We start from the raw sequence: 20,036 nt of genomic DNA, 5'->3' as shown, positions 1-20,036 counted from the left end.
AAGAAAGATTTTTTTTTCAGGGCCATAGACCTCCATCTTGAGCGGGGCCCTAAGCCTCCTGAGCGGGCCCTAAGCCTCATGAGCGAGCCCTAAGCCTCTTGAGCGGGCCCTTAGCCTCATGAGCGAGCCCTAAGCCTCTTGAGCGAGCCCTTAGCCTCATGAGTAGGCCCTAAGCCTCTTGAGCGGGCCCTTAGCCTCATGAGTGGGCCCTAAGCCTCTTGAGCGGGCCCTTAGCCTCATGAGCGGGTCCTAAGCCTCTTGAGCGAGCCCTAAGCCTCATGAGGTCATTTAATGGTACATTTTCCGTTAAAACCGCGCGCTTATCCGGAATCATCTGGCTTCCAGCTGATCCTGCTAAGCAACCGACGTTCACTCTAACCCCTCTCGCAGTATACCGTTAGTGGAACCTTGATTATTAGCATGAGGTAATCCCCGGGTCCTAGAGGAGGATTAACATGAAGTAATCCACGCAACTTGGAAGAGAATCAGCCAGAAGTAATACCCGAAAACCCTGCATGAAGATCAGTACAATGTAATCACCCCGAGCCTTGAGAAGGATCAAAGTAATCAATCCCCCTCAGAACCTATCTAGCCTGCGTCAGGCAGCGTCTGGGTGACCTTAGGGGCATTCCAGGGAGACAGTTTCTCCTCCCTACTGTTCACAAGGGCGGACTGAGTGATAATGAAGGGAGATTATGGCTGGAGCCATCATCCCCCCCCCCCCCGAGTCTACGGTACGATACCTGTTCTATCGGCACGTTAGTCAAGCCAGACGTAAGATGCCTGTTCCATCGGCACGTTAGTTAAGCCAGACGTACGATACCTGTTCCACCGGCACGTTAGTTAAGCCAGACGTAAGATGCCTGTTCCATCGGCACGTTAGTTAAGCCAGACGTACGATACCTGTTCTATCGGCACGTTAGTTAAGCCAGACGTACGATACCTGTTCCACCGGCACGTTAGTTAAGCCACACGTACGATACCTGTTCCATCGGCACGTTAGTTAAGCCAGACGTACGATACCTGTTCCACCGGCACGTTAGTTAAGCCAGACGTACGATACCTGTTCCATCGGCACGTTAGTTAAGCCAGACGTACGATACCTGTTCCATCGGCACGTTAGTTAAGCCAGACGTACGATACCTGTTCCACAAGCACGTTAGTTAAGCCAAACGTACGATACCTGTTCCACCAGCACGTTAGTTAAGCCAAACGTACGATACCTGTTCCACAGGCACGTTAGTTAAGCCAAACGTACGATATTTTCGGTTATCGATACGCTATATAGATACGATAACCTAACCTAACCATCATTATTATGATAACAAACAGCAATTTGACTCGTCTGGGGGGACGCGCCCCCCAGAGAGGAGTAAAATATAATTTCTGTCAACGGAACAAATTTTCAAAGAAATGATATAATTTCGACATTATATGTCTAATGTCTATAGACCTATAGAAGTGTCTAGATCCAGCCTGTGCTCTCAAGCGCTCACAACGTCAAAAAAACGATCGTACTAAAGTGCCCTTATCCTAACCAACCCGAGGACCCGCCAACAGAAAACGGGACATCACGTTAATTTCGCGAGCCGCTGCCATTCTTAGTATATATATTAATGCACTGCATTGCATTGATGAAACACTTGAATTGGTTAACCACTATCGGTACCTTGGCGTCACTGTCGGCTCTAACAAGGGGAAGAAAGAGGAGCTGAACCAACTCATAGGAACATGCAAAAGTCGATTACACACAGAAATCACAATTGCGTGATGCATCAAATGAACAAATCCACAAGGGCTGTGACGAGGATTTGAACCTGCGTCGTAGCTCAGTCGATTAAGGCAGCGTCTGGGATGTTCTTGGACGCAGGTTCGAATCCTCGTCACGGCCCTTGTGGATTTATGCAAAAGTTGCCTCGGGCACTGAAAGCTATGACCTGGAATGGGCATAGCCCTGAAGGAGACCATGATGAATGCTTCATACCCAAGACTTTTCGACAAATTAGAGGCATTATCAGGCAACATCACCGTGACAAATAGAAAAGGAGAAGAGAATCACAAATCAGTGAATCTGTACGATGGTACAATGGGATTGTAGCTGGCAATCCCAATCATTATGGACGAAGAGGAGGAGGCCGCGGGAGAGAATCAGTAATAGCGAGAATCCGTCTTGGATACAAATATCCATGGAGATTCGGGATGGAAACAACAGTTGTGCAGCAGAGTTGCAGAATCTGTGGTGAGAGTGACGGACACCGCCTTGACCACTATCTACGTGAATGTGAACATCTGAGAGACATTAGAAATATGTGTAGAATAATAAACCCCACATTGTTTGAGTTAGGAAAACACTATTTGTCAAATATTGATACTGTTCTTAAAAGATTCCCCCATTTTGCAAGATAACGTAAGATTTTAAGGGCTGACAGATGGTGATCTTCTTGTTTGAGGAGCTGTTCACTTAAGACAGTTAAGCAAGTCCCAGCTGTGTCTGGGTACAAGTGACAGGATGAACAACCCAGCGGGTTTTCTTCCTATTGGGGAGTGTTGTACATGCTGCTATGGCGGTGTGTCCACTCACAGGATGAGTGGCGCTGCCCAATACTGTCACTATGGCGGTGTGTCCACTCACAGGATGAGTGGCGCTGCCCAATACTGTCACTATGGCGGTGTGTCCACTCACAGGATGAGTGACGCTGCCCAATACTGTCACTATGGCGGTGTGTCCACTCACAGGATGAGTGGCGCTGCCCAATACTGTCACTATGGCGGTGTGTCCACTCACAGGATGAGTGACGCTGCCCAATACTGTCACTATGGCGGTGTGTCCACTCACAGGATGTGTGACGCTGCCCAATAAACTCGCCCCTCTACAAATGCACCATTAAATGATCAATGAATGTGATGAAACTGAGAGAGAGAGAAAAATAGAGAATCAGTGGCAGCGTCATCGGCAGCAGCAGCATCAGCAGGAGCAGCAGCAGTATCAGCAGCATCAGAAGCATCAGCAGGAACATCAGCAGCATCAGCACATCAGCAGGAGCAGCAGTTAGAGGCGCCTCCGCTACCACAGAGTTGAACTCGTGACTTGGTCTTCCGCTCCCTACCAGTGCTAGTGCCACCGACCTGCTCTCACCCTCTACCACCCATCATCACGGCCCACTTCCCTCTGGCTCTTTCCTCCTTGTCTCCAGCCTTCGTCGCTTCTCTCCTGCTTCCTAGCTCCGTGTCTCTCTTCCCTCTCCTTCATCAGTACTTCCTTCTCCTTCATTTCTTCCATCTTCTTCTTCCCTCCATGTTTTTCTCTCCTTCATTTCCTGATTATTTTTCTTATTGTGCCTTTTCTTATTCCTTTCTCCCTCTTCATATTCCTCTCTTTTATCATATACATTCACCACTTTCTAACGTTATTGGGAACTCAAAAAATGAATTGAGTAGTGACCAAGAATAATCTTAAGATGACATATAACAACGCCATTGCCTCCAACAAAGTAACTGGGCCGAGAGGAGCTGTGACGCTGACTCTGGGGCTCTCGCTCTGCTGGACACCGAACGCGAAGAGATAATTTACTGATCTAGTCTTTCTGAGCGGCACCAGAGCGCAAGAAATGAAAGAAAACGGAAAGCGTCTGTGTAACACAACTGCGTTCGTGAAATTTGTATTTGAAATTATTATTTTGAAGGAGTCACTATTACAGACTCAAGTGAATATACAGATTGTTTCAATCTTAGGACCACGAGATAACGTAGTTATCGTATTGCACAATCTATCAGCAAGTATCAGACTGATACTTTATAATAAGTTTCTGTATATATAAATCTATATAAATATATAAAAAAAAAATATATAAAATCAGATAAGATTTCATAATCCGTCTTAGGGGGGCATGGCCGCCGCTTTAACGAGCCTGGCCTGAGTACAGGTTGTGTGTAAAGTGTCTTCCATACATAAACAGGGTTTGGTAGCTGGATTTTAAAGAGCATTTGGCCATTGAATGATGAGCTGTCTAGTGTCCACAAGTGGTTGGGCACCATTCCTTCCCCCCGTCCCATCCCAAATCCTTATCCTGACCCCTTCCCAGTGCTATATAGTCGTAATGGCTTGGCGCTTTCGCCCCCCTGATAGTTCCCTTCTCCTTACACAATAGCTGTTAGAGGTGGCATAGGCATGAATACCCCATAGAGGACTGGTAAGTAATTTAATCTATTATTTCACAATATGTCTTAAAAGCGATTCGATATTTTATGTTAGGTTAATAATAAGTTTTCTTAGCAAACCACAAGAGGTAATAAAGAGGAGTACAAACAGGAGCCAGACCGCCCCCGGCGCACTTTAGTGGATTAGGAAACAAGGAAGACTTAAGCAACGGAAAAACGGGCTTCAAGGAACGGAAAGAGTAATTGCTGTGAGCAGCCACAATCACCATGTACCGAGGCTGGTTATACCCGTAATATGCCGCAGTAAAGGGAGAGAGTATACTGAAGAGGGAGGGGGGGGCAGCATACCAGGGGGGGGGAGAGAGAGAGGGGGTTTTGAAGAGGTTCCAACGACCATCAATCACATTCTAGTAAGGGATTGTGTTGTTGTTTTTAGATTTAACTACTCACAACGAAGTGTCCATGTAGCACGGGCTATGGTGAGCCCGTCAAAGATTGATTGGTTGATGAAGATTAAGCCACCCAAGAGGTGGCACGGGCATGAATAACCCGTAAGTGGTATGGAAACGGAAGTTACTAAGAGCAGAAGTGAGGCACTTCCCGGAAGGGGTACAATTGGCAGCGTGTTTCAACAGGTGTGTCATGAAGAGCTTCAGGTGTGGCGGATACAGGTGTGCCGCAGGTGTTTTTTGGGAAAAAATTATACATCCAGGAAAAAACTTACGAAGAGAAATAAAAATCGTCGAGATAAATACAAAATATACTATATATTTTTCTTATTAAGAAATATTTATATTAATATTTTCTTATTTTTCTTATTTCTTATTAATTATTATTATTATCTTATTAATATTATTATTATCTCACTGGCAACATAATGCCAGTCCGCGAAAGTTGGTAATAATGACAATTTTTTAATATTAAATTTGTTATTTCTGAATTTAACACATCCTGATTTTATATATTTTTTAATTATCAAGGGTAAGTGCCAAGCCATTACGACTCTACAGCACTTGGAAGGGGGCAGGATAAGGATTTAGGATAGAACAAGGGGGAATGATTTAAGGAAGACCCCGACCAAAACAGACTCGTTGATTGATTGACAGTTAAGAGGCGGGCCGAAAGAGCAGAGCTCAACCCCCACACGAACAACTAGGTGAATACATCTAGGTGAATACAACAAGGTGAATACAGGAAAATGCGCCAGAGGAATAAGTATATAATAAAACCAAATAATGGTCCTTGACAATTTTATTGGCCTATTAGAGTAGCGGGAGTTGAAGATCTCTCCTCTAGTGGGTATAGAGCAGCCATACTCTGTAGGAAAGGCTGGAGAGGATATAATCTGATGGAGGGAAAGGTAGGAACATTCTATGGAGGAGGAATGAGGGGAAAGAAGGAGACATATTGAGGAAGAATGACCAGGAAGAGGGGTAACAAAGGCCTTTTGCGTTTTTTATGGATACATTTGTATTTTTTTAAGGGGTAACCTTAATATTTCAAGCAGAACTTTCAGCTGTTTTAATTTCAATATGTCATCGTTTACATTAAAATCACATTTTATATTAGAGTTTGTAGATGGACTCCTTACCCAGGTACAGCTGCCACTGGGTATATATTAGCATAATAACGCCTAATTATCTTCTCGTGGAGATGCTGACAAAATGGACGGTGTAATGTCATTGTCTGTTGCAGCAACACTTTGCAACATGTCTGTGTTGCTGCTCTCTTTCACTCTCAAGTTCCGGAGCCTCGGCTTGTGTTGAAGAACATTCAGTCTTACCTACACAACACAAAGTATTCTCGTCTCTGGGAATATTTATACCGAGAGGCGAACATTACATTTCTTTTCAACGAAGAATATACTTTTTTTTATTTTGACTGAATTATGCTCAAGGACTTATAAGTCAGTGTTATATAATACTCCCGCCGGTCTTCTCCGGGGAAGCAAAGAGTAAGAATGTCTACTTTTATTTCACCATCTTTTCTCTCTTCATAACCGGCTTATGTGTTCGTAAGGATAGCTTAGGTTAGCTTAGGTTAGGTTAGGTTAGGTTAGGTTAGGTTAGATTAGATTAGGTTAGGTTAGGTTAGGTTAGATTAGATTAGGTTAGGTTAGATTAGATTAGGTTAGGTTAGGTTAGGTTAGATTAGGTTAGATTAGATTAGGTTAGATTAGGTTAGGTTAGGTTAGATTAGGTTAGGTTAGATTAGGTTAGATTAGATTAGGTTAGGTTAGATTAGGTTAGGTTAGGTTAGATTAAGTTAGATTAGATTAGGTTAGGTTAGATTAGGTTAGGTTAGATTAGGTTAGGTTAGATTAGATTAGGTTAGATTAGGTTAGGTTAGATTAGGTTAGATTAGATTAGGTTAGGTTAGATTAGGTTAGGTTAGGTTAGATTAGGTTAGGTTAGATTAAGTTAGATTAGATTAGGTTAGATTAGGTTAGGTTAGGTTAGGTTAGATTAGGTTAGATTAGATTAGGTTAGGTTAGATTAGGTTAGGTTAGATTAGGTTAGGTTAGATTAAGTTAGATTAGATTAGGTTAGGTTACGTCCCCATATCTAGTTCCTATCCGAAGCCTGACAAATAGTGACTAATGAAGTAATCTCCGTTTATGTTGAACGTCGCAGTTTCCTCTATTTTACAACACGTGTCTAAGTCTTCTTGAACAGGAGCGGGTCCTCAGTTCCCCCAGGGGTGACGAACACCCCGAGGTGGAGCAAGACCCCATCAGCGTCCCCAGCGGTAGAAGCCAGAGACACAAATCTCAGTGTGTGTGTGTGTGTTAGCGTGACGTACGCCCCGGTGGGCGTCTCTAGCCAGGCATCATCTCTCCCGTCTTTGTGCTCCGGTAATGGCAGCGCCTCGGGCGAAGCCCTTGGCGCCTGCCCCATCGTGTGAACCCCGAGCTCCTGGCTCCAGGCTGCTACCTTCATCTCTGTCACCACGGTATGTTATGTGAAGCTTGCCCGGACGTCCCCCACTCTTTCTTTAAGACTTCTTTGTCGCTCTCTGCGTCTTCTGCGTGGAGGTCAGACGCTCACGGTTAGTCTCACTCAGCTTTACAGGTTGAGACATTTGGGGTTTGGGAGTGTCGTTGGATGTTGGGGTTAGCTCAAGGAACATGCTTTAAAGAAATATTGGCGACTATAAAGCGACCCCTCCCTGCGATTTACGTGAAGTCTGACATCTTGAAGTGTCTTCAAGATGTCAAGATGACATCTTGAAGTTTACTTAAAGTGTTTACAACTCAGGTTGTAAACCGCTTCCGTTGGTGTACTGGAGGTAAATACTTAAGATATCTTCAGCTTGTGTGCTCAAAATACCAACATATTACACAGGTGATAATTAACAAACACAGCCGTACAAGGCACTTCTGTCATCAGCCGTGACGTCGACAGAAGCCTCGCTGAAGGTAATGGCCCACTCTGACGTCAGGAGAAGTCAGCAGAAATATTATCTCTTCATTTACATTTCTTCACGTTCCCAACGCGTTCTCTTTCACCATCACTATTTCTTTCACGGTAAACTTTAGTATTTTCATCCTTGTTTGTCGTTACACTGTAGTCTGAGGAACGATTCTAACTTCCCATTTAAAATTAAATCTGCCCCGAGTTTAGCTACACATCTTGAGGCAGCTGCCCCCTGGGTCATCCCGCAGCCTCCGACATGATGCTTCTCCCGACATTCCATCTCAAAGCCATCATTTCCCACTCAAGTGATTTCCCGCTGACTGGAGGAGCTGCGCCATTCCTTCTGAAGAACACTAGGCTTTTTAGATACCGTACGCAAATGGGAATTATCGTGCCGTGTCAAGTAATCATCACCGGGCGTTAACGTGACGTACGATAATAATGGCGAGAGAGCCGAGGGAGAGAGAGAATAGGAAAACTGGTGAGAGAAGATCACTAGAAGAGAAAAAACAAGAGATAATGAGTGACATCCGGTGATGTTCTTTAACCCGCTGGGTCGAGCACCTACAGCATCTCTTGCCGCGCTCTCTACCCTCGCTCCAGCACACGCACACGCACTCACTCACTCACACACACACACACACACACACACACACACACACACACACACACACACACACACACACACACACACACACACACACACACACACAACACAGGTGGAGACTGAGTACCCACATGAGCCACAGGGACGTTAGAAAGAACTTTTCTAGTGTCAGAGTAGTTAACGAATGGAATGCATTAGGAAGTGATGTGGTGGAGGCTGACTCCATACACAGTTTCAAATGTACATATGACAGAACCCAATAGGCTCAGGAACCTGTACACCAGTTGACTGACAGTTGAGAGGCGGGACCAAAGAGCCAGAGCTCAACCCCCGCAAGCACAACTAGACGAGTACACACCCCCTACCCCTCCCTCCAACGAAAATTATTCCAGGAAAATATTTACATAGGAATTGTCGAACAAAAAGGACTGAATAAACATCTGCCCTGAGCAGGAGCTCAGTCACAAGAGGTAGCTAGAGGTTGTCTTAGAGTTTTTAGCTTCTTGTTTAAGATTCGCCACCCAGAACAAAAAAGTTCCAGGCAGCACGGGCTATGGCGAGCCCGTAATTTTTGTTAGCTCTGGTGGTAATGGGTGTCAACTGAAGCTGGTTTACTGAGCACGAGGGCACACAGATGTCACAAGAGCGGAAGACCGCCATCTGCTTTCTTGTACCACCTCCAGCGGAGCCCCGCTCCTGTGCCAGGTAAGTTACGGGCTCACCATAGCCCGTGCTACTTGCCCCGCTCCTGTGCCAGGTAAGTTACGGGCTCACCATAGCCCGTGCTACTTGCCCCGCTCCTGTGCCAGGTAAGTTACGGGCTCACCATAGCCCGTGCTACTTGCCCCGCTCCTGTGCCAGGTAAGTTACGGGCTCACCATAGCCCGTGCTACTTGCCCCGCTCCTGTGCCAGGTAAGTTACGGGCTCACCATAGCCCGTGCAACTTGCCCCGCTCCTGTGCCAGGCAAGTTACGGGCTCACCATAGCCCGTGCTACTTGCCCCGCTCCTGTGCCAGGTAAGTTACGGGCTCACCATAGCCCGTGCTACTTGCCCCGCTCCTGTGCCAGGCAAGTTACGGGCTCACCATAGCCCGTGCTACTTGCCCCGCTCCTGTGCCAGGTAAGTTACGGGCTCACCATAGCCCGTGCTACTTGCCCCGCTCCTGTGCCAGGTAAGTTACGGGCTCACCATAGCCCGTGCTACTTGCCCCGCTCCTGTGCCAGCTAAGTTACGGGCTCACCATAGCCCGTGCTACTTGGAACTTGTTCCGAGTAGCTGAATCTATAACAACCACCACCACCACCACCACGACATCCTGAGGTTATACCTTGAGGTGCTTTCGGGGCTTAACATCCCCGCGGCCCGGTCGTCGACCCTCCTCGTTGCTGAACTAGTCAACCAGGCTGTTGGACGCCACTTACAATCCTGTCACCACCTTCCTCCAGCCCCTTGGAACTTGCCTCCACCACATGACTGCTCATCAAGTCTCTCCCCAATGCTAACTTCACAAGTCTTTATGACAAACTTGTGTCCTACACTCCAGGTATTCCTTGTGGCCAAGACACACACTCCAGGTATTCCTTGTGGCCAAGACACACACTCCAGGTATTCCTTGTGGCCAAGAAACACACTCCAGGTATTCCTTGTGGCCAAGAAACACACTCCAGGTATTCCTTGTGGCCAAGAAACACACTCCAGGTATTCCTTGTGGCCAAGAAACACACTCCAGGTATTCCTTGTGGCCAAGACACACACTCCAGGTATTCCTTGTGGCCAAGACACACACTCCAGGTATTCCTTGTGGCCAAGACACACACTCCAGGTATTCCTTGTGGCCAAGAAACACACTCCAGGTATTCCTTGTGGCCAAGACACACACTCCAGGTATTCCTTGTGGCCAAGACACACACTCCAGGTATTCCTTGTGGCCAAGACACACACTCTAAGCATTCCTTGTGGCCAAGACACACACTCCAGGTATTCCTTGTGGCCAAGACACACAGTCTAAGCATTCCTTGTGGCCAAGACACACACTCTAAGCATTCCTTGTGGCCAAGACACACACTCCAGGTATTCCTTGTGGCCAAGACACACACTCCAGGTATTCCTTGTGGCCAAGACACACACTCCAGGTATTCCTTGTGGCCAAAAGAGTCACATAAAGTATGTTCTTTCGCGAGAGTGAGGATCAAAGTACAATAATGTTCTAAAAGCTGCCAATCCACCGCTCCTAGAGCGGCTAAAGAGTCAACTAGCCGAAGCATTATGAAGTTTAAACTAGCCTTTTCTAGATAAATGTATAATCATCTTAAAATAAGATTTAAAGATGTGAACGTATTCTTGTAGATTAAGTAAACTACTTTTCCTTCCCCCTCGTCCTCATATCTCAGCTCCTTGTCCTCATATCTCAGCTCCTTGTCCTCATATCTCAGCTCCTTGTCTTCATATCTCAGCTCTTTGTCCTCATATCTCAGCTCCTTGTCCTCATATCTCAGCTCCTTGTCCTCATATCTCAGCTCCTTGTCTTCATATCTCAGCTCTTTGTCCTCATATCTCAGCTCCTTGTCCTCATATCTCAGCTCCTTGTCCTCATATCTCAGCTCCTTGTCTTCATATCTCAGCTCTTTGTCCTCGTATCCCAGTTCCTTGTCCTCATATCTCAGCTCCTTGTCCTCATATCCCAGTTCCTTGTCCTCATATCCCAGTTCCTTGTCCTCATATCCCAGTTCCTTGTCCTCGTATCTCAGCTCCTTGTCCTCATATCTCAGTGCCTTGTCCTCATATCCCAGTTCCTTGTCCTCATATCCCAGTTCCTTGTCCTCGTATCCCAGCTCCTTGTCCTCATATCCCAGCTCCTTGTCCTCGTATCCCAGCTCCTTGTCCTCATATCCCAGTTCCTTGTCCTCATATCCCAGTTCCTTGTCCTCATATCCCAGTTCCTTGTCCTCGTATCCCAGCTCCTTGTCCTCATATCTCAGCTCCTTGTCCTCATATCTCAGTGCCTTGTCCTCATATCCCAGTTCCTTGTCCTCGTATCCCAGCTCCTTGTCCTCATATCCCAGCTCCTTGTCCTCATATCCCAGCTCCTTGTCCTCATATCCCAGTTCCTTGTCCTCATATCCCAGTTCCTTGTCCTCATATCCCAGATCCTTGTCCTCATATCCCAGCTCCTTATCCTCATATCCCAGTTCCTTGTCCTCATATCCCAGCTCCTTGTCCTCACATCCCTCTACAATAACAATAGAGCCATACTGCAGCAGAGGGCGGCCACACGCCCACCTCCCACATCACCCATGACTCACAGCAAGTAGGGACGTCAAGCAGAGAGAGAGCCACGCTATCGAGAATAATAATCCCCCTTTAAGCCTTATATCCAGTGGCGGTGCTCAAGCAGGGGTGCGCTTAAATTACACTGTACAGATCGTAATGAGATAAACACTAAGGGAAAAGAATGTGATGCCTTGATTCTACGAATTATCTGAGATTACGGCTCGAGGGGCGAAGGTCCTTGTCCTCTGGGAGGGTGAGGAAGCTAATATATGACCGTGGTTTAGAGGTTTAGAGGTTTAGAGGCTTGTGGGGATCACTGCCTGTGTGGGAAGGTCACTGTGGAGGTGGAGAGTCACTGCTTGAGGGTGGCTCTCAAGTCATAACCTCGTCGCAGGCGATATATACAAAATAATAATTTCCGAAATCGTATGGAATTACCACCGAAAATGAAATGGCTGTAGCTAACGGGGAAAATGGCGCTGTTAAGGCAGCAACAGCGCATCTGCCGTTTAATGGAACAATCAAACGCTCTCAAACAGGTCGACTTGAATACATGACCGCCATTAGAGGTCGCCCGCAGCCCCGCCAAACGTCATAAAAGGTTACTTGCTGCAAACCCAAGCCTCGGAAACTAGTTCTGACACTCTGAGGAACTCAGAGATCGCCTGAGGAGCTCAGAGGTCGTCTGCAGCACTCTGAGGAGCTCAGAGATCGTCTGCAATATTATCGGGAGCTCAGAGGTCGTCGGCACTACTCTCAGGACCTCACGGGTCGCCCACAGCACACAGAGAAGAGAGCAAAGGTCGCCAGCAGCAGCACACCGCAGCCACCAGACGCCACTAACACAACATTAAAGCTCTCAGAGTTTTAATGTCGCCTGCCGAACACCCAGCTAACAGTGGCCGAGGACCCTGAACCCATTTTAACACAACTAAAAAAACATCCTCAAGGCAAATGGGGAGGATCTTCAACAAGCCGCCGGCTTCCTGTCCTCGTCAAGGCCCCACTAGTGTCATTAACAATCAGGTACATTGAGGTAAATTTAGGTAAATTCAGGCAATGGTTTATGGCTTCAAGAGATGATTTTAGTTTACGGTTAAAATATTTGTTAACTGAGACAATCTAGTTTTCTTTGGTTGAAACAGTTATCAGCGAGGACTAAGTAATAAAATAATGTTGTAAACCTTTATTTAGTAAGTGTAAGTGTATGAATACCTGAATTTACCTGAGGCATAATCTCTCTAGTGGCCTCCGCGGCTTCTAAAAAATCTTTCCTAGTGTTCATGAAAATAAATAACATATAATGCTATATTATCATATAACATATTATATATATATAATATCATATAATATTATCATATCTATGTTATCATATAACATATATAAAAATAACATATAATGCTCTCAATTATCAGTTATATTATATACAGTTCTGTAGAAGAAATACACTGAGGCCAATTTTTACTATATTTAATAAATATCTATTATGTATATTGTGTATATTTAATTCCTCTACTTACATAAGGTTTAATTCCCTTTTCCAGACTCTGGAAAAGGGAATTCTGACTCTTTTTTTTTCTTTTTATACAAACTAAACTATTGTAACTACGATATTTTCAGGTACACAAAACGTTATTTTCTTTACCTCTCACCGCCTAGATAGCTCAGTTGGGAGAGCGTTAGACTGAAGATCTAAAGGTCCCCGGTTCGATCCCGGGTCTGGGCAGTCTTTTCTTATGGTTGGTTCAGATTTATAATGTATACATTATACATTTATAATGTATTTAATAATGTATATCTATACATTGATAATGTATAGCATTACATTTATATATATATCTAAATCTATTTATATATATATATATATATATATATATATATATATATATATATATATATATATATATATATATATATATATATATATATATACAGATTTATTAGATTTATATACAGTTATATGTATATGTATATATACATTTATAATGTAATGTAAACTAGTGTTTTAGTAAACAGTGATATCACAAATATATATATCTATGATATCTAAATCTAAACTCACGTTGTGTGAAATAGCAAACCACCTTATTACTAAAGATAAAATACCTGAAATCCTTCTACTGTATCAGTATTTAGTAGATAAACGACATATTTCTTTATATCATATAAAAATAATTATAATCTCATATTATTATATGAGATTAAGAAGCAAGTAGTGTTATTAAGACTAATAATAACAAACTACAGTTCCCTTATGACTGTGTAATATCTCCACTGGTTAAATAATTATGTATTTAGCGATAAAACCTGCCATTAGGTGGTAAGTCCACTACGGGTTCGCCATAGCCCGTGCTACTTGGAACATTTTGTTACAAGTAGCGGATTTTAAACAAAAACCTCCCATTAACGTATAATTATTAACTGTAAGTTGTTTAATATTTCGCTACCTGGAATAGAAAGTTCCAAGTAGCACGGGCTATGGTGAGCCCGTAGTACAGTATATATTAACTGTAAATTTATAGCTATTGAAATAGAACATTGTCTGTAACTGGCTGACATTGTAATTATAAGGTGTGAAGGATAAATAAACTTGTTAATGTAATACTCTCCGTTAAGGTCTGATGAAAGACCTTTCATTAAAGAGAATACGGGCTCACCATAGCCCGTGCTACTTGGAACTTTGTTCCAGGTTTCGAATTTTTAACGACAACAACAACCTTACATTCATGAACAAATGAGTACAAGAATGTTATAAGTAAGTACAAGTGTTTTAAGTACGTACTTAAAACACTACAAGTATTCTTACATCCTAGGTAAATATATATAGTAAATATTTTTTTTTCTCAAGGTAAGGATCCTTAGAAAGGTTTCTCCTTGCCACATATTAGTGGCTTTATTTATACTAGCTTTATCTATAACTCCAACATTATGTTTGTAACTCATCATCTATGAATGTACTTTTAACTGAATAAAAATTTGATTTTGAATTTATCAACGGTCAACGGGAATAACAGCCAAACAGCCTAACAGATTTTCTGTTCAAATTTTAGGGAAAACAAATGTTTATCCTTGCTATAATTCAATCTGAACATTTGTAGTATATTTAAAATAATTTTATCTTGTATCTGTGATGTAAATGTTCCGTATTAACACGCGCAATTTAATATGAGAGATAAATTTTTTATTTTTTATCATATAGGTAGGTGGCCTGTTGGTCTAGGGGTATGATTCCTGCTTTGGGTGCAGGAGGTCCCGGGTTCAAATCCCGGACAGGCCCACTGTTTTATTTTTGAAACTTTGTTTTTTATTTTAATAAAAATGAGTTTTATTTTTATTGATATCTTCAAATTTTCCCTTGTGATATATCACAAGGCCATTGTGATTTACCACTGAAATCACTGCAATCAGCTTAGATCATCGTTGTCATGTTAAACTTAAATTTAGCTACAACGTGCCTATTAATAATCCTCAAATTATGGTCTAATGTACCTATTGATATTTTTCAAATTTTACTACAAAATATCTATTAATATTCTTCAAATTTTCCTACAAGTTACCTACTTAGAATTATCTATTAGATTAAGGACCTGCCCAAACGCTATGACTGCTAGTGGCTTTACAAGAATGTAAAAACATTAATGTTATGTTATGTACTCTCTCAAACCCAATTGTACATTCTTGTTCATATTAAAAACAAAAACAGTTTTTAGTATTTAGAAAAAAAAAAATATTCAATTTAATAAACTCACCTTGTTGTCAGTTTACAAAACAATTAAGTATTGTGATTTTACGCGCATCTCCTATGGACAATCAGATGATGATGTTGATGGTGATAACGATGATAGCTGACGAGAATGATGATAAGACGATGATAACTTACAAAATAACTCACAAAATCACCGGTAATTGGTAACTGCTCAGTTAAGTTTAAATGAACTGGAAGAAAACTTACCTGTTATGTTGCCTTGCTGATGCATCAGAACACAGAACACATTTAGAACACAATGAGTGTCGTTAACCTCAAAGGAAGTGCACAGTTAGGAAGCTGCTATCCCAATTCCTGCAAGAAACCACCCACATTTAACAAAATTAAATTAATGATTGACTATTTAGCATCAGATAGGCGGTGGGATTCAGATAGGAGTATCGTGAGCAATGTCAAACAGGTCATTTATTTAAGTGATAAAATCTAACACAGTAGTTCATTTATTCTAGTGATAATTGCAGCTGCTTTGCAATATTAATTACTCGCTTTGCAATTAGTGGTAACAAGAATAATGTACGGCATTTTCTTAATCTCTCACTTTTATATGAGAACTTTAATGAAAATGTTTCCATAGCATATGGTCCTCATTGAACCCTGAGGTCTATATGCCTATATCATATAACAACTACTCGAATACTAGGCTTCCACTGCCTATGGAATCGTAATATTCTGATAATTTATTAAAGTAAATTAATTTATGTAAATTAATTAGTATACTTAAATATTTTAATTGAACGGAGGAAGAAATTGTCCAAATATACTGTTTATAAGCTAAGAATACGAGATCTCTCTTCATTGTATTTGATTTAATCATTATAACGGCTATCCAATAATTTTATTTCTGTATAATAATTTATGGTTATTCACTAATCATTATTAGTCACCATAATTAATTCCACTTTAATCATCTATTTATTCGTTATAATGAGCTGCTAGGCTTCATTTAAGGATTATCAATTATTAAATCATTAATTATGACTATTATTAATTAATTATTTGTTTAAATAATTAATTATTATTATTACTATTATAAAATAAACAAGTCCCCCACTCAGTGAGCGTTTTCTTCCAACCGCAGAAATACTGTTTAATTTACATTGTATACATTGTGGGATTTTGCTTTAGGTGACAGCTTGAGCTGAAGGTTGCTTTTACGTTAACTAGAACGTCTTTCAATGACAAAAGTCTCCTGGAAATATTTGTATAGCGTTAAAAATTCAGTTTGTAAAAAGTGGGCCAAGATTTACTAAGCAGTTGCGCAAGCACTTACGAACGTGTACATCTTTCCTCAATCTTTGACGGCTTTGGTTACATTTATTAAACAGTTTACAAGCATGAAAACGTCCCAATCCATTTAGTAGGACTTACCAGTCCTAAATGGACTGGTAGAGGCTCCATAATACGTCCAAGGGGGTGCACTTAACACCCAAATTCAGGAGCGAAACCCTGTCAAATAAAACTTTAAAGCATGAAATACACTACAGAAAACTGGCCCAACAAAGCCCTTGAATACCATGAGGGCGGGCCACGCATGGCGTGTTTAAGCTATAGCCATCGCAACAGAAGCGGAGCAACAGCATTGAACACAGAAAGATGTGAAAATAATTTACAAAATATAGGAGAGGAGGCTAGTAAGCCATCGGAAAGAGAAAGTAAAAATGGGAAACTTTGAACAAGGTGAAGAACGAAAGAAAATGGCGTAGAAAACGAGGACTAAGGGGAGCCTCAAGAAAACCCGATCCATGATTGAACATATAAGTAGATAACAATCAACGCATCCAAGCGGGTAGAATTCATTCGAGTAACGATTAACCAACGCTAGTAACGTTGGCTCAAGCTGGGTTTGGTTGGTTTAATTTAAGCAATTAACAGGTTTAACCCCGTTTAAATTAAACATGGTTGTTAAGAGTCTTTGTTGATAAAACCTGAAGTATTTAACGTTGGCACAAGCTTTTAAAATCGGCTTGCGTATATGTAAATAATAATAGTTTTGTCAGGGCCAGGCATCTTGTGTATATTAATTTATATTAATATATGAACGTTTGGCTTATATCGAGGTCACCCCAAGATTCAACTAGACTGACTTTTCTCAAGATTCAATCCCTTAATGGTTGACTTACTCTCTGGTACCTATTTATTACTAGATGAAGAGTGACATTAGGAAACGTGCCCAACCATTTCTGTCCTGCTGGTGTTATTCCCACTATTGGGAGTCGAGAACGAACCCAACGGTACTACTGAGACACTATTATATCAAATTGTAGCTATAACGAGCCATCATATATCTTTGTATGACTAACCATCCTGTGTGATAGGGATTTTTTTAGCTCGAGAAATTGACGCACATAGCCCACGCTACTTCTAACTCATTGTTCCAAGTAGCTGAAGCTAAAACAACAACAGAACTGTTGATGTACTTTTTCACTAAGAAGTGTGTAACTAACTTTTGTTAGACAGAATGAAACGGATTACATTCCTTGGAGATTATGAACCCTTTATTCTCTTACAGTTTGTGGTGGTTGATTCTCACTCATGATCTTGCAAGTGTGGGGGTTTAAAAATAATTTGGTTCTTGAATCAGTAAGAAAAGAGAAAGAAAATAGTTTAGCCAATATTTAAAACCCTCTTACCCAGTCTCATGTATATGTATGCTAGCAAATACACCCGTCCTCATGTATATATGTATATGTTAGCAAATACACCCGTTCTCACGTATATTAGCAAATATATAAGAAAGTGTTTCATCTAGAATTGTCTAAATGTATTAATTAATGGATCACAAGGACAAAAATACTAAAATAAATTTTTCCTCTTATCTCTGTGGCTACTTTGATCGGAAAAACTAAATAAAGTTAAGCGATATGAATAAAAATAGATTTAGATACGCTTCTGGCAATGCGATTGTTTATGTTAAATACATTTGTAAGGGAGAAACAAAATTCTTTTTATTCTTTGAAATCTTGGAGGACAGCGGCCTGTTAGCTCAGTTGGTTAGAGCGCCGTGCTAATAACGCGGATGTCGTGGGTTCGATCCCCATACGGGCCACAGTGTCCTAGAGAGTAACTAGGAAACTTTTAATTATTTTATTATAAACGTATAGAGATGATTTAGTCCCTTCTAGTCCATGAGACATGAATTGGTTCAGTTCACTTATTATGCACCCTATACCAATCGTATGGAAGGGGGGGGGAGGGAATTTCGTAATGGGTTCACGAACTAAACGACAAAGTTCATTATGCAAGTTACAGTATTGAGAAACTAGTTGTATATTATATATTAAATTATACAAGTTTTTTTTATATATAGCATAATATATTAAACAAAAATAGGCCATAGTAATCACCACATATGAAAAAAATTACTTTGTGGCGAGGTTTGAAATTGAAATAAGTTTATTGAGGTAAAATACACACAAAGGAATAATGTAGCTCAAGCTATTCTCACCCCGTTCAGTACATCGTGTTATTACATATATAGACACATCACAAACAATAAACATATTGCCGAACATTCTGAGAGATAAACATATACAATTCCTCCTTTACACAAGTAGTACGGTAACCGTGGCGAGGTATATTTATATATAATTTTGATTTGCCTAGTACCTCACCGGATTACCTATATATTAACGTTGTAAAGTGCCTATTCTAAACGATTATATATCCCCAGTTCCTCCTCCTCCCCACTAACTCCAAAGTTAACTCGTTTAAAACTCAATATATATTTCCTGCCCGAAACGCTTTACGTAATTTTTTTTTTTTTTTTTTTTTTTTTTTTTGTGATATATACAAGAGTTGTTACATTCTTGTACAGCCACTAGTACGCGTAGCGTTTCGGGCAAGTCCTTAATCCTACGGTCCCTGGAATACGATCCCCTGCCGCGAAGAATCGTTTTTTCATCCAAGTACACATTTTACTGTTGCGTTAAACAGAGGCTACAGTTAAGGAATTGCGCCCAGTAAATCCTCTCCGGCCAGGATACGAACCCATGACATAGCGCTCGCGAAACGCCAGGCGAGTGTCTTACCACTACACCACGGAGACTGCTAAATAGTGGCTTTAGGCATTGTATATACTAGCTCCATCTATAAATCCATCAATATTTGAATCACCCCTTGTATGTATGTACTTAACCTGAATAAACATTTGAATTTTGAATTTGAATTTGAATTACAGGCTTGTATAGGTTCGGGTAAAATTTATAGTGGAGACCCAGACTTCACAAAAATCTTTCGACATTTATTTATTTTTTTATTTATATACAAGAAGGTATATTGGGATTGTGAGGATACATAGCATAGTAATTACATTCTTGTAAAGCCACTACTAGTACGCGCAGAGTTTCGGGCAGAAACAGTGTTTTATAGGGAAGACTGACGAGATATTAGACTTAGCAAAAGTAAGATCGATAGCAAGAGTATCGATCCATGTTCGTAATCCTTTTTGATAAAGTGTTAATTTATATATTCATAAAACGTCTCTCTGGGAAGGCTAACAGCCACTCTTGATTTATGAATATTTACTTTGTCTTTCATTTTCTTAATTGCTATAGCTGATATTTTACCCTTAGGCTTCAGCTAACTTTGCGCGCCCTATGGCTTTCAACTGGTTTTAATTCACAAAAAGGCACTTCGGGCTCACCATAGCCCGTGCTACTTGGAACAGTGTTCCAGTGTAACAATTGTTCCATTGTAACTCTCAAAGTTACTCGATGGACATAATGGAAAATAAGAAAGTTACGAAAATACTTTGTCAGTTAAACATTTGTTTGAATATAAATGATTTTTTTTTCTCAATTTGTACCCTAATATTGAGG

General features: G+C 41.4%; 3 non-coding genes across 3 annotated transcripts; all 3 read left to right on the top strand.

Moving 5' to 3' along the window:
- Positions 1 to 13,106: 13,106 nt before the first annotated feature.
- Positions 13,107 to 13,179, top strand: TRNAF-GAA (transfer RNA phenylalanine (anticodon GAA)). Its single transcript has one exon. It is a non-coding gene; the product is annotated as a tRNA-Phe (tRNA).
- Positions 13,180 to 14,658: 1,479 nt separating this feature from the next.
- Positions 14,659 to 14,730, top strand: TRNAP-UGG (transfer RNA proline (anticodon UGG)). The gene has a single exon. It is a non-coding gene; the product is annotated as a tRNA-Pro (tRNA).
- A 3,461-nt stretch (positions 14,731 to 18,191) lies between these two features.
- On the top strand, positions 18,192 to 18,265 carry TRNAI-AAU (transfer RNA isoleucine (anticodon AAU)). Its single transcript has one exon. It is a non-coding gene; the product is annotated as a tRNA-Ile (tRNA).
- The last annotated feature ends 1,771 nt before the right edge of the window (positions 18,266 to 20,036 follow it).

Source organism: Procambarus clarkii, chromosome 14 (genome assembly GCF_040958095.1).
Source record: "Procambarus clarkii isolate CNS0578487 chromosome 14, FALCON_Pclarkii_2.0, whole genome shotgun sequence".
NCBI lineage: Eukaryota > Metazoa > Arthropoda > Malacostraca > Decapoda > Cambaridae > Procambarus > Procambarus clarkii.
This window is presented reverse-complemented; position numbering and strand designations above follow the sequence as displayed.